This window comes from Callospermophilus lateralis, chromosome 2 (genome assembly GCF_048772815.1).
Source record: "Callospermophilus lateralis isolate mCalLat2 chromosome 2, mCalLat2.hap1, whole genome shotgun sequence".
In the NCBI taxonomy this organism is placed as follows: domain Eukaryota; kingdom Metazoa; phylum Chordata; class Mammalia; order Rodentia; family Sciuridae; genus Callospermophilus; species Callospermophilus lateralis.
In genome coordinates this window covers 152,877,520-152,893,245 of record NC_135306.1, presented here as the reverse complement: position 1 = coordinate 152,893,245, position 15,726 = coordinate 152,877,520, and positions in this window count along the sequence as shown.

Sequence of the window (15,726 nt, the reverse complement as noted above, 5' to 3'; positions counted from 1 at the left end):
TGTTTTGTTTTTAGAGCAGTATAGTCGTACAATCATAGTTGGATTTATTTTGACAAAATCAGATTTTGTATGGATTTTTTTTGTTCCTTTTAGACATATATGACAGTAGAGTGTATTTTGACATATTGTACATATATGAAGTATACCTTATTCTAATTAGGATCCCCTTCTTGCAGTTATACAAGATGTGGAGTTTCTCTGATCATGTATTCATATATGTACAAAGAAAAGTTATGTCTGAGTCATTCCACTGTCTTTCTTATTCCCATTCCCCCACCTTTCCCTTTATCCCCCTTTCTCTAATACAGAATTGATGTTTCTTAAAAATATCACACATAGCTATACAAAGGAAAATGTTAACTCAACCTTTGTTTTAAATGGTCTTTATCTTTAATAAAGAAAAATATAAAGAAACACCCACATAATTAATGACATCTGGATCCAGAGTTAATTTTATTTTATGACTTTTGTGTTCATGTGACTTTGAATATGCAAATCTTATTATACTTTAAAAATTTATACCATAATTCAAGATTTAAGTTATTCTTTCCATAATTAATCAAAATAGACACAGAGAATTATTTAATTATATGAAATAATCAAAATGCAATTTTGATGACAACTGCGCTGTAATTAAATATTAATGTGGGAAATTTAATACTTGAAATCATGCCATTATCTAAGAATGCCATGGTGGAAGCTTCTGTGCCCCAGAGCACCCACAGAGACCCTGTACACACAGGCCCCACAGTTACTGACAGCACCAAGCACTTAGCATCAATCAGTGAAAGTCCCAGTAGAGGGTCGTGGGCACCCAGAAATTCACAACCACCGACAGTAAGAATTCAGACACAGGGGGCCCAACTGGTATCCCACCCCAGTCACAGGGATGGAACCCAGATCAACCAGGGTAGAGGTTTCTACATCACAGAATAGACACAGAGAACCAGATTTCATAGGTCCCATATTTGCAGACAACCACCAAACTCTGTGCCACTTTAAAGAAGCCCATGTGGAGGGGAGCAGGCACACATTGCCTCACAGATGCCAGTGACAGTCGTGTGTCCTGTATCTTGTGTTGTCACACACAGCTGATTGGAAATCCATAACAACAAGGGAAGTAGCTCCTGTGTCCCACCACCTATGGGAGAATCTGCAGCTAGGAGTCCCAGAGTTGGAAATTAACTCAGTTCTCATTCAGATATGTGTACTCACAGAAGGCAATTTCTGAGGATCTCAAGAGAACTCCATGCATATACAAGGGAAGTAAAACCCCCTTAGAAGAGCACCCAAGAGACACCAGTCACCATTCAAATTGCCCAGACCCAAGCCCACCAACTTGCAACCTGTGTACTCCAGAGGGTTTGCAGTCCTACACCTCTTCCCCATGGGGCCATCCAGCACATTATAAAATAGACTACCATACCTCTATTTTAGACTATCACACACCTCACACTCTGAAAATACACTGGGTATTTGTGCATGTTGGATTTGATACCACTGGACACATGGAGATTTTCTATAGGAGGATACACAAGACAATACCCCTAACAGGAAATACATAAAAGGAATAAAATGCATCACTTTTCTGATTTTACATGTTGTAGAATCAAATCAATCATGCAGTCATATATGTACATAAGGTAATAATGTCTGTTTCATTCTAGTATCCTTGCTATCCCCATATTCCCTCCCTTCTTTCACTTCCCTCTACCAAATCTAAAGTAACTCTATTCTTCCCTAGTGTCCCCCCTCTTATTGTGATTAGCATCCACATATCAGAGAAAACATTTGGCCTCCCACTTTTTTGAGAGAATTTTAGTTATCATTTATTCTTTCAGATATATGAAGACAAACTAAATTTGTTTTATTTAGCTTTCATGTGAAAAGGCAAATGTTTTAATTTTTAACTGTTAATAAATAATACAGTATCTGTCTCTAAAATCTCAAATATGTGAAACATTTGAGGCTATTCAACTTTTCTGTAATGAAAAATATTCAAACAGATCTTATGTCCAATGGTATTTGGCCATTTGAGTCCTGGTGTTTTCTTGATATCTAAAATTTTCAAAAATGCACGTAGTATTTTGAGTACAGGTGAATAAGAGATTATCAAAGTAAGAAATATCTTAACATATCTCCAGTTGTCATTTATGCTGTCCATAATGTTCATTTCAATTTCACAGCCTTTTAAGCTTAGGTGCATAAAAGCTCTTGCAATCAGTACATTGAGACAGAAATATTACCAAGCAAAACTCTTTATTAAAGACAAAGTAAATTTTAAAAAAGATCATGGAAAATCACCTGAAACAAAAAACATTAATAATTTAATCATAAAAAAATGTTTTAAACAACATGATACATGATAGCAGCTCTTTGGCTGACCGTTTGGAACATGCCACCAAATTTATAAATTTCCTTTTGTTCACCACAGTCCTTCCTTCTTGAGTAAATACCCTTTATTCTCAGGTTTATAATTTATCCTTTAATGAGAATTTACAAGTTAACTTCTCTGTTATCTATTCCTCTGGAGTTTTCATTATTTTACCCTTATCCTTTAACAATAAATTTGTAGCTAAAAAATTCAATTTTCTAGTTAGTACATTCCTTTAGATTTTGAAGTCATTACACTTCTTCTCTGGAATATATGCTTTCTTTGAAGAAGTCTGTTGTTGGGCAAATTGTCATTAATTTTTAGGTGTTTTTTTAAAAATTTCTATCAAACCCTTTACTTCTCTTTGGTGTTCTGTTGTGCAGGTGGATAAACCTCATAGGTATTGTGTCAATGGATGAATGACACACACAAAAATCTACATCCTCCTTGATTTTGTACAAATTTTAACTCTGGAGAAGACATAGTAGTGAAAATAGGCTTCTATCACTCATGTTGTCAAATTTCCCAGGAGATTATAATAGACAGATATAAATTGAGCTGCAGCTGTGAAGGTTGTGGACATTGTGAAAGCTAAACCAAAAGATCCAAGCCTCTTAGGGATGGTCACTGTGGAGAGCCCCAAGTCAACGGTAGCCAACGTGGCCAGGAAGTAGAACATGGGCTGGTGAAGCCTGCTCTCATCCCTGATTCCCAACAGGATGGGGAAGTTCTCTATGAGTGCACTCAGTCACACAGCACAGAAAATAAGCTGACCTAGATGTGAAGAGCACATTGGACTGAGATCACCAGAAAAAGGAACGAGGGTGGTACTGAATGTCATTGGGAAGGAACAGCCTGCTGAGAATCATTAAGTCTTTGGTATTTGTATGCCCATCAGTCTGCAGGGCACTGGAAAAGCTCTGCAGTGTTGAAAAATAAGAGCCTCAAACAATAATATGTACTCCCTTTTGCAGTTGATTCCCACAATCAAAAAATAAAGAAAAAATTAAAGAAGTAGATACTGAATGAGAAGGATGTGAAAGAAGTGCTATTCTGGACAGTAATAATTATAATAATAATAATAATAGAGCTTACAGGATATATTTTTCATTGTTATTGCCTTTCTTCCCTATTAATTTGCAATGGTTTTCTCCTTCATATTATGCTCAGCTTTTGCCTAAACACCAACACCATTAATTATGTAATCAGTACTAACACAATTTACTTTCAACCTTCACATACAGAAGGATCTGCCAGGATACATATGGTGAGATCTATTCATTTCTTAAGGCTAAACATTAACATAGATGCATAGATGTTTCACCAGGCAGAAATTAAGTTGCCCAAGACCACTATTTAGTGAAATATAGCCTATAATATAAAAGCAGTTTTACAGGAACTAAATTGACCCATTTATTAATAATTCATCATGGTAACTACAAAACATATAGGCAAATGTAGGGAAAATAGCATTAATGAAAATTTATTTGGGTTCTGCCTACTGATTGATATACTATATCGGAATCTATGAAAATCATATGTAATCTGTATAAACATCTGCTGGAGGACATAGTTAACTTTACAAATTAAATGAAACTCAAGTACTTTCAAAAGACTCATCAGATTTTTAAAGCACATATAGTTATCAACGTAAGAAATATGTAGAAAGAAAAGTAATAAAGTATGGAGAGAATGCAAATAAGGAAAAGAAAATTTATGTCTTAATTATAATATGCATACAAGGTCCCATTCATTCCCAAGAACAATATTCAAATACATAATATCTTTAAAACTTGCCTCTATATGATTACAAGAATGCACCGTCTCTATTTTAATTAAGAGGCAAGTATGTTTTTAAGAGTATAAGAAGCATGGCAAATAAGTTGAAGAAAATATCAGGCAAAAAGAAAACATATTGTATGTGCTTAATTCCTAGAAGCCAAAAGAAATTGATCATTTGAAAAATCAACACTTCTAATAACATTTCTTGCGCCTTATTTAAAGCATTGTTAAGGGAGAATTTTCAAAGCACTCATTCATTTATTATGCACAGTTGCTTCATGGTAAAAGAGCTCCCTTGATCATGCTGGGTCATTAGAGGATTCATAAGGGGCAATACTAATCATGACTATCCTTTCAGAAAGGCAGTAGGGTGTTATCTTGGAAATAAGCTGAGATAGAAGCAATGTCAGGAAAAGGGGGTCCATGGCAAACATAAAGAAACTCCTAGGAGGAAATGGCAAACACTTAAAAAGAAGCAGAGCTAAGAGCAAGAGAGATTATTTACAGAAGATGCATTGTGAATTGCTCAAAATATACATTTCATCTTATAAAATATCTGTGCTTCAGAAAGGAACAGTGAGCACTTTAAAAAGGTGTTGTGAGATGGGCAACATAAGAAGGGAAAATATGATTAAATCAGAGAAACGAGAATTTGGGGATGTATCAGTGGAAGTACCAATGGTGAGTTTATTGTTAAATAAAATATTCTGTGTTTCAGAGTAATGCCAGTGAGGTACAGAAACATAGGACAAATTCTCTGAAAGCCATAGAATATTGTTTATCCATGTTCAGCACATTCATATACAACAGATAGTCCATACATGAGGACATCTTTCAGGTAAAATGTGACCATATGATTGTTAAAGAAAAAAGAAAATAGACATAGTTTCTTTTAATTGTGTAAAAGGAAAAATGAAATTACATTTAGTGTTTGCAAATAAGATGTTGGGGGAAATTGTGCATTTTAGCTCAAATAATTATTCAGTGCATGATTAGATATGAATACCAAGTAGAAATAAAGAAGGACGTATACCACACAGAGAAATTGGATATCTGTCTTATCTTATGACACTGCCATTCAGTGCACTGATTAGCCAGAAATCTAAATCTCCTTCCCTGTCTGCACAAATTAAACACTATTTACACTTCTCTGATATCATTAAATTCATTTAATTTTCTTCAATCCTAATGAAATATGAACCCTGATCATTCCTTTGTTAATTACAGCACATTATTTTACAGTGCTTAAAAGCATGAGCTCTTCAGCCATACTCTTGGGCTGAAACCCCACTTTATTATTATAGAAGGAACAACATTAGTAGGCAGTACTTATCAGCTGTGTGACTTTGCGCAACTACTTTAACATCTACCCCTCTTGTTTTCATCAACAAAATAGAAATAATATGCACAAATGACCCAAAATATGTCAGTAATTTAAACATACAATTATTCTGAGATGCTTTATCTTTAAGTCAATGTGTCTTGAAATATTTCCAAGATGCTAAGTTATCATTATTTTTAGATGTCAGGAGACTGGGTTTTCTTAAAGATATATAAAATGGTGGCAGATTGAATTACAAATGCCTTCAGTACTATCATGTGACCCTTCTGAGCTGTGATCCTATTCATTCTCTAAACTTCAGCCTTAGATTCATTTATCCATTTTTTTTGTCTCCTCCTCTCTGTCTACCTTCTATCACTTGGTCCATCACTATATTGTGAGGATTCACCTGGGAGCTTGGAGACAGAGAAGACTCACCAGGCTGAGCACCAGGGTAGAATCCTATCTCTGCTTTTCTCAACTTGCTCAGTCTTTATGAGGGCACTGCTCTTTGCCTGAAAGGCCCTTGCAATAGAAAGTGCCCTAAAGATGGCTTAGTAAAGGACATAAAGTCTCTGAGGAATCTCCTTTCTAATACAACCCTCAGGGAAATAGTCACTAGGGAGCCTTAGATACTAAGAAAAGAACAGCCAAAAAATGAGATGAGCATCAATGAGATGGCAGAGCAGAAGAATCCAACCTTCCTCTCCCAACTGAAATAATGACTTACCAATGATCCGTGGACACCTATTCCTTTAGGAGAGCTCTAGAATGCAAGTGACATGGTAGAGCAAGCTGATCAAATGCAGAATGAGGGACACACACACACAGAAGAAAGAGAAGAAAAAGAAAAGTTTCATTTATGCCTAAGACCAAAACCTGGCCCAACACATCACCAACAGAGAATAGGAATCCCTCTAATATGAGAAGGAGACAGCGAAGAGAATATGACATAGGTTTCAATGAAATAGCATTCAAACTTATAAAATAAATAAATTTTGTCATTTATTATATCATGCTTAACCATAAATAATACAATATTAAATTAATCTAGGCACAGAAAGACAAATATTGTTTGTTCTCATATGTTGAATCTAAAAAACCTCAAGTTGCCAAAACAGAGAAAAATAAATCTTCCTCATTAGAGACAAGAGACACAGGGCAAGGGGCACATGCTGACTTAGGTTGCAACTAGAGAGATAGAAGGAATAAGCTCAAAAGTCTCTCATACATCATGAAGACTATTGTTAGTATACTTGAAACTACATAAGAGAATAGATTTTAAGTTTCTAAACTTCCAAAAAATGTAAAATAAGTGACATATTAAATAACTTGACACAGACATCTTGAATTGTATACCTAGGTCAAAACATCGTGTAGAACACCATAAATATGTACCATTCTTATTTTAAAGAAGTAAGCAATTCTGCCTAAAGTCATATAACTATTTGTATATTCACACATTACACAGTCAATTCTCATTGCTTTCAGTTGGTTTGTTCTATTAACTCATTTGAACACCTAATTAGCATATACTCATTACAGAGTTAGGTTCATATAAGCTTCTGGACATATTTCTCTCAACTGATCAAAATACACCATATAACCTTATTTTATAGGTATTTCTTATTCAGGAAATCTCATTTCATATACAGTTCTTACCAAAGAGTCACACACTCTTGGACTTAATACCAGCAGCATTGGTCATCACTTCTATTACAAAAATTCTTATGTCAAGAACCTGATGCCATGAACCAATTTCATCAGCATTGAAAATATATTCATCCACATATCTCTTTTCTGTTTTTAAACCTAGCAGGCATTTCTTTGGGGGTTACTAGGGATTGAACTCAGGGGCACTCAACCACTGAGCCACATCCCCAGTCAATATTTTGTACTTTATTTAGAGACAGGGTCTCACTGAGTTGCTTAGTGCCTCACTGTGGCTAAAGCTGGCTTTGAACTTGTGATCCTAGCAGGCATTTTTAAAAATTCTTCTGCAGTGTCCTGAGAGGTGAAACTTGCCTCTATTGGAATGTTTTCATTATTCATTTTTTGATGCATTCTTACCTCTTGAATACTGCAGCCAGCTGCACCACCAAGAATAGTTGGATATTTTTCAACCTTGGTTAACTTGAATGAAAATAGTTGTGTCTTCCAACCTCAAGACTGTCCTCTACCCTTGGGTTTAATAGCTGAAATCTCAAGAGTTAACAAATGTGCTCTCATCTTCATCCATTAAGAAAGGAAATTTTCAAGACAATAAATTTAAAGGTCTAATTGTTTTTTATTAATGATCCAATAATGGGACATCTTCCCATCTCAAAACAAAGGGATTTCTGTTGGGAAGGGTTCAACAGTGGTGTTTGTACAACAGATTGAGTAGGAAAAAGAACACAGAGCAAGAAAATAAAATAAGTTGATTAAGATCAACCTTCCTTGTAAAGGTCAAACTAAGGGGAATTCTTTATGGTGCTGGGTCAGGTCAACTGGTCCCTTTCTTGTAGATTGCTATGAATGCCCTGTTTTGGGGAGACACTGACTGACCTGTTGGGGATTTCTAATTAGAATTTCACTTGATTCCATGACACTTGCACAAGTGACTCCTGGCTATTTTGTTCTGAGATACTGGTGCCTAGTGTAGAAACTCAGTCCGAAGCAATGACTTCCAACAAATTTTATATAACCCATGTTTTCCACATCTTTATTACTCATGATAGATGTTACTTTAAAACTCTCCAGATAGGCCTCATATACAAAGAGGTGAGTTTCTTTCTCTCTTTTCTGGGACAAAATATTTACTCCTTACCTCTGAGTTCATAATTGAGAGCAATATAACTCACTTCTTGATGAAGCTTACTAATAAGGTTCTTTCCTTCAAATGGTACCCGAAAAACTTCTGGCACTTAGGAACAGTTCATAGACCTCAACAATCTACTTGTCAATCATTTGAATCATTGGGATCAATAACCAAAGAGAGAGAGAGAGAATAACCAAAGAAAAGAGGGAGAGAGAGAGAACATGTGTCACTGAACAGGTAGCATAAATAACATTCATTTCCATTGTGAGCACTGAATCTAGAACTTAGATTCTCATTCAACCTCGAGTAGGAATATGCATGTCAGGAAGTCAAATTTTGGGCAGTTTTCCATATGTTAAATGGCTATCAGACTTGACTTGGGGCTACAAATACCTTTTATGGACTAGACAAACATGCAATATTGACTCCCTGAATACTATGTCACAATGGCATATTTGTAATTTATATTAAATACATACTTAATATACCCATAAAATATAGAGAGTGTAAAATTATATAATCCAAATATTACAATTTAAAAAACTGGTGTCAAATTTTACACATTAATGTTGACATACCATTCAATTCTTATTAAAATCTCATTTTTATTTTTTTAATAAAATTAAATAAATTTGTATGAAACTTATTCAGACAAAATATGAAAAGATTAAGGTTAAGATCACAATACAAATCTTGGATAATGCTATAAAATTTGTGATTTAAATATTCAAACTTATGTGAATACAAAAATGATATGAATTATTTTAATACAATAGTATCAAAAAAAAAAACCTTGGGAATCAAACTAACAAGAGAGATGAAAGACCTCTACAATGAAACTACTGAATGCTAAAGAAATAAATCAAAGAAGACCTTAGAAGATGGAAAGATCTACCTTATTCTTGGATAGGCAGAATTAATATTGTCAAAATTATCATACTACCAAAAATATTATACAGATTTAATGCAATTACAATAAAAATCCCAATGACATTCCTCATAGAAATAGAAAAAGCAATCATAAAATTCATCTGGAAAAATAAGAAACCCAGAATAGCTAAAGAAATCATCAGCAAGAAGAGTGAAAAAGAGAGCAGAGTTGCCACCCGTGCCTGCAATGTAGGCAGACCTGCAACCTACCGGGAGAACAGGCCCAGCGACCCGCCGGCGTGGTAGACACACCACCCCCATTGGAGGAAGGGCCCAGCTGCCGCCAGTAAGGTAGGCAAACCTCACTTCCACATCACAGAGAAGGGGCCCAGCCGCCAGCTGGCCTAGTTGAAAGATCACCCCAATTGGATCAGGGGCACAGCCACCGCCCGCACCTGCAAGGTAGGCAGACCTGCAACCTGGAGAACAGGCCCAGCGGCCCGCCAGCATGGTAGACAGATTACCCCTATTGGAGGAGGGGCCCAGCCGTTGCCAGCAAGGTAGGCAGACCACGCGAGTGGAGAAGGGGCCCAGTGGCCCACCGGCATGATAGACAGATTCACCCCAATTGGAGGAGAAGCACAGCCACTGCACACACCTGCAAGGGAGACTTTGCAACTATGCAAAAGCAATATAAATATATAGGAGGAAAATTCAATAACACAACAGTTTCACCAAGCAGAAAGAAACGCGAGCAGTATGAAAAGACAAGGAAAGAAAGGACCACAAGCAATGCAGGTCAACTCAACTTTAGAAGAGGTAATAACTGCAGCAGATGGAATGTCAAATAAAGAATTCAGGATTTACATGCTTCAGATGATCTGGAGTCTCAAGGAAGACATTAGACAGCAAAATCAGACAATGAAAGATCACTTCGACAATGAATTACACAAACAAATCCAGGCAGCAAAAGATCAACTATACAGGGAGATAGAGGTTATAAAAATCAAACAAACAGAAATCCTAGAAATGCAGGAAGCAATAAACCAACTTAAAAACTCAAATGAGAATACTACCAGCAGAGTAGAACACTTAGAAGATAGAACATCAGACAATGAAGACAAAGTATTTCAACTTGAAAATAACATAGACAGCTCAGGGAGACTCCTAAGAAACCATGAGCAGAACATCCAAGAAATATGGGATAACATAAAGAGACCAAACTTAAGAGTCATTGGGATACAGGAAGGTATAGAGGTCCACACCAAAGGAATAAGCAATCTGTTCAACGAAATAATACAAGAAAACTTCCCAGACTTGAAGAATGAGACAGAATCCCAAATCCTAGAAGCCTACGGGACGCCGAATGTGCAAAATCATAAAAGATACGCACCTAGACACATTATAATGAAGATGCCCAACATACAGAATAAGGAGAGAATTTTAAAAGCTTCAAGAGAAAGGAAGCAGATTACACTTAGGGGTAAACCAATCAGGATAACAGCTGATCTTTCAACACAAACTCTGAAAGCTAGAAGATCCTGGAACAACATATTTCAAACACTGAAAGAAAATGGGTTCCAACCAAGAATTGTGTATCCAGTGAAATTAAGCTTCAGGATGGAAGATGAAATTAAAACCTTCCACGATAAACAAAAGTTTAAAGAATTTGCAGCTAGAAAACCATCTCTTCAAAACATCCTCAGCAAAACACTACAGGAAGAGGAAATGGAAAATAATAATGAAAACCAACAGTCGGAGGTAGGACAGTAAAAGGAAAAAATAATCAAAGAGGAAAAACAAACCATGTTAAGTAACATAAATAAACAAATATGGCTGGAAGAACAATTCATATCTCAATAATAACCCTAAATGTTAATGGCTTAAACTCACCAATAAAGAGACACAGGCTAGTAGAATGGATCAAAAAAAAAAAAAGATCCAACAATATGCTTCCTACAGGAGACACATTTGATAGGAAAAAGCATACATAGACTGAAGGTGAAAGGTTGGGAAAAATCATATCACTCATATGGACTTCGGAAACAAGCAGGAGTGTCCATACTTATATCAAATAAAATAGATTTGAAGCCAAAGTTAATCAAAAGGGATAAAGAGGGACACTACAAACTGCTCAAGGGAACCTTAAACCAACAAGACATAACAATCATAAATATATATGCTCCAAACAATGGTGCAGCTATGTTCATCAAACAAACTCTTCTCAAGTTCAAGAGTCTAATAGACCACCATAGAATAATTATGGGAGACTTCAACACACCACTCTCACTACTGGACAGATCTTCCAGACAAAATTTGAATAAGGAAACTATAGAACTTAATAACATAATTAATAACCTAGACTTAATTGACATATATAGAATATACCACCCAACATCAAGCAGTTACACTTTTTTCTCAGCAGCACATGGATCCTTCTCAAAAATAGATCCTATATTATGTCACAGAGCAACTCTTAGACATTATAAAGGAGTAAAGATAATGCCATGCATCTTATCTAATCATAATGGAATGAAGCTGGAAATCAACGAAAAAAGAAGGAAGGAAAAATAATGCATCACTTGGAGAATGAACAATAGGTTACTGAATGATCAATGGGTTATAGAAGACATCAAGGAGGAAATTAAAAAAATTCTTAGAGATAAATGAAAACACAGACACAACATATCGGAATCTATGGGACACAATGAAAGCAGTTCTAAGAGGAAAATTCATTGCCTGGAGTTCATTCCTTAAAAAAAGGAAAAACCAACAAATAAATGATCTCACACTTCATCTCAAAATCCTAGAAAAAGAAGAACAAAACAACAGCAAAAGAAATAGAAGGAAGAAATAATTAAAATCAGAGCTGAAATTAATGAAATCGAAACAAAAGAAACAATTGAAAAAATTGACAAAACTAAAAGTTGGTTCTTTGAAAAAATAAATAAGATCGACAGACCCTTAGCCATGCTAACAAAGGGAAGAAGAGAGAGAACTCAAATTACTGGCATACGGGATGAAAAAGGCAATATCACAACAGACACTTCAGAAATACAGAAGATAATTAGAAATTATTTTGAATCCTTATACTCCAAAAACATAGAAGATAGTTAAGGCATTGATAAATTTCTTAAGTCATATGATCTACCCAGATTGAGTCAGGAGGATATAAACAACCTAAACAGACCAATATCAATTGAGGAAATAGAAGAAGACATCAAAAGACTACCAACTAAGAAAAGCCCAGGACCGGATGGGTATAGAGCAGAGTTTCACAAAATCTTTAAAGAAGAACTAATACCAATACTTTTCAAGCTATTCCAGGAAATAGAAAAAGAGGGAGATCTTCCAAATTCATTCTACGAGGCCAACATCACCCTGATTCCTAAACCAGACAAAGACAATTCAAAGAAAGAAAACTACAGACCAATATCTCTAATGAATCTAGATGCAAAAATTCTCAATAAAATTCTGGCAAATCGGATACAAAAACATATCAAAAAAATTGTGCACCATGATCAAGTAGGATTCATCCCTGGGATGCAAGGCTGGTTCAATATACGGAAATCAATAAATGTTATTCACCACATCAATAGACTTAAAGATAAGAACCATATGATCATCTCGATAGATGCAGAAAAAGCATTCGACAAAGTACAGCATTGCTTTATGTTCAAAACTCTAGAAAAACTAGGGATAACAGGAACATACCTCAATATTGTAAAAGCTATCTATGCTAAGCCTCAGGCTAGCATCATTCTGAACGGAGAAAAATTGAAGGCATTCCCTCTAAAATCTGAAACAAAACAGGGATGCCCTCTCTCACCACTTCTGTTCAACATAGTTCTCGAAACACTGGCCAGAGCAATTAGATGAAAGAAATTAAAGGCATAAAAATAGGAAAAGAAGAACTCAAATTATCACTATTTGCAGATGACATGATTTTATACCTAGCAGACCCAAAAGGCTCTACAAAGACACTATTAGAGCTAATAAATGAATTCAGCAAAGTGGCAGGATATAAAATCAACATGCATAAATCAAAGGCATTCCTGTATATCAGCGATAAATCCTCTGAAATGGAAATGAGGACAACCACTCCATTCACAATATCCTCAAAAAAAATAAAATACTTGGGAATCAACCTAACAAAAGAGGTGAAAGACTTAGACAATGAAAACTACAGAACCCTAAAGAGAGAAATAGAAGAAGATCTTAGAAGATGGAAAAATATACCCTGTTCATGGAGAGGCAGAACTAACATCATCAAAATGGCGATATTACCAAAAGTTCTCTATAGGTTTAATGCGATGCCAATCAAAATCCCAATGGAATTTCTTGTAGAAATAGAGAAAGCAATCATGAAATTCATATGGAAAAATAAAAGACTCAGAATAGCAAAAACAACTCTAAGCAGGAAGTATGAATCAGGTGGTACAGCGATACCAGACTTCAAACTATACTACAGAGCAATAGTAACAAAACAGCATGGTACTGGTACCAAAACAGGCGGGTGGACCAATGGTACAGAATAGAGGACACAAAAACCAATCCACAAAATTACAACTATCTTATATTTGATAAAGGGGCTAAAAGCATGCAATGGAGGAAGGATAGCATCTTCAACAAATGGTGTTGGGAAAACTGGAAATCCATATGCAACAAAATGAAACTAAATCCCTTTCTCTCACCATGCACAAAAGTTAACTCAAAATGGATCAAGGAGCTTGATATCAAATCAGAGACGTGGTGTCTGATAGAAGAAAACGTTGGCTACAATCTACATACTGTGGGGTCGGGCTCCAAACTCCTCAATAGGACACCCATAGCACAAGAGTTAATAACTAGAATCAACAAATGGGACTTACTCAAACTGAAAAGTTTTTTCTCAGAAAAAGAAACAATAAGAGAGGTAAATAGGGAGCCTACATCCTGGGAACAAATCTTTACTCCTCACACTTCAGATAGAGCCCTAATATCCAGAGTATTCAAAGAACTCAAAAAATTAAACAATAAGATAACAAATAACCCAATCAACAAATGGGCCAAGGACCTGAACAGACACTTCTCAGAGGAGGACATACAATCAATCAACAAGTACATGAAAAAAATGCTCACCATCTCGAGCAGTCAGAGAAATGCAAATCAAAACCACCCTAAGATACCATCTCACTCCAGTAAGATTGGCAGCCATTCTGAGGTCAAACAACAACAAGTGCTGGCGAGGATGTGGGGAAAAGGGTACACTTGTACATTGCTGGTGGGACTGCAAATTGGTGCAACCAATTTGGAAAGCAGTATGGAGATTTCTTGGAAAGCTATTCCCCTTCTCGGTCTATTCCCTAAAGACCTAAAAAGAGCATACTACAGGGACACTGCTACATCCATGTTCATAGCAGCACAATTCATAATAGCAAGACTGTGGAACCAACCTAGATGCCTTCAATAGATGAATGGATAAAAAATGTGGCATGTATACACAATGGAGTATTACTCTGCATTAAAAATTGACAAAATCATAGATTTTGCAGGGAAATGGATGGCATTAGAGCAGATTATGCTAAGTGAAGCTAGCCAATCCCTTAAAAACAAATGCCAAATGTCTTCTTTGATATAAGGAGAGTAACTAAGAACAGAGTAGGGAGGAAGAGCATGAGAAGAAGATTAACATTAAACAGGGATGAGAGGCGGGAGGAAAAGGGAGAGAGATGGGAAATTGCATGGAAATGGAAGGAGACCCTCAGGGGTATACAAAATTACATACAAGAGGAAGTGAGGGATAAGGGAAAAAAACAAGGGGGAGAAATGAATTATAGTAGATGGGATAGAGAGAGAAGAGGGGAGGGGAGGGGAGGAGAGAGGGGGGATAGCGGAGGATAGGAAAGGCAGCAGAATACAACAGACACTAATATGCCAATATGTAAATGAGTGGATGTGTAACCGATGTGATTCTGCAATCCGTATACGGGGTAAAAATGGGAGTTCATAACCCACTGAATCAAAGTGTGAAATATGATATATCAAGAACTATGTAATGTTTTGAACAACCAACAATAAAAATTTTAAAAGAAGAGTGAAGAAAGTAGCATCACTATACCAGAACTTAAACTATACTATAGCAATAGTTATAAAAACAGCATGGTATGGGCACTAAAGTAGACTTGTAGATCAATGGTACAGAATAGAGGACACAGAGACTAACCCACAGAATTACAGTTCATTTACAATAGGCAAAAGTGCCAAATAAATATATATTGGAGAAAAGATAGCTTCTCCAACAAATGGTGCTGGGAAAATTGGAAATCTATAAACAACAAAATGAAATTAAACCCCTATCTTCACCATGTACAAAACTAAACTCAAAATGGATCAAGGACCTAGGAATTAAACCAGAGACCCTGCATCTAATAGATAAGAATTGTAATGCTTTCTGCTGCCATGTATTTAAAAAATAAAATGAATTAAATTTAAAAAAAAAGAACAAGTAGGTCCACATCTTCATCATGTGGGATTTTGCCCCAACTTACTCAATAAGACTCCTCTAATACAAGAATTAATATGAAGAAATAATAAATG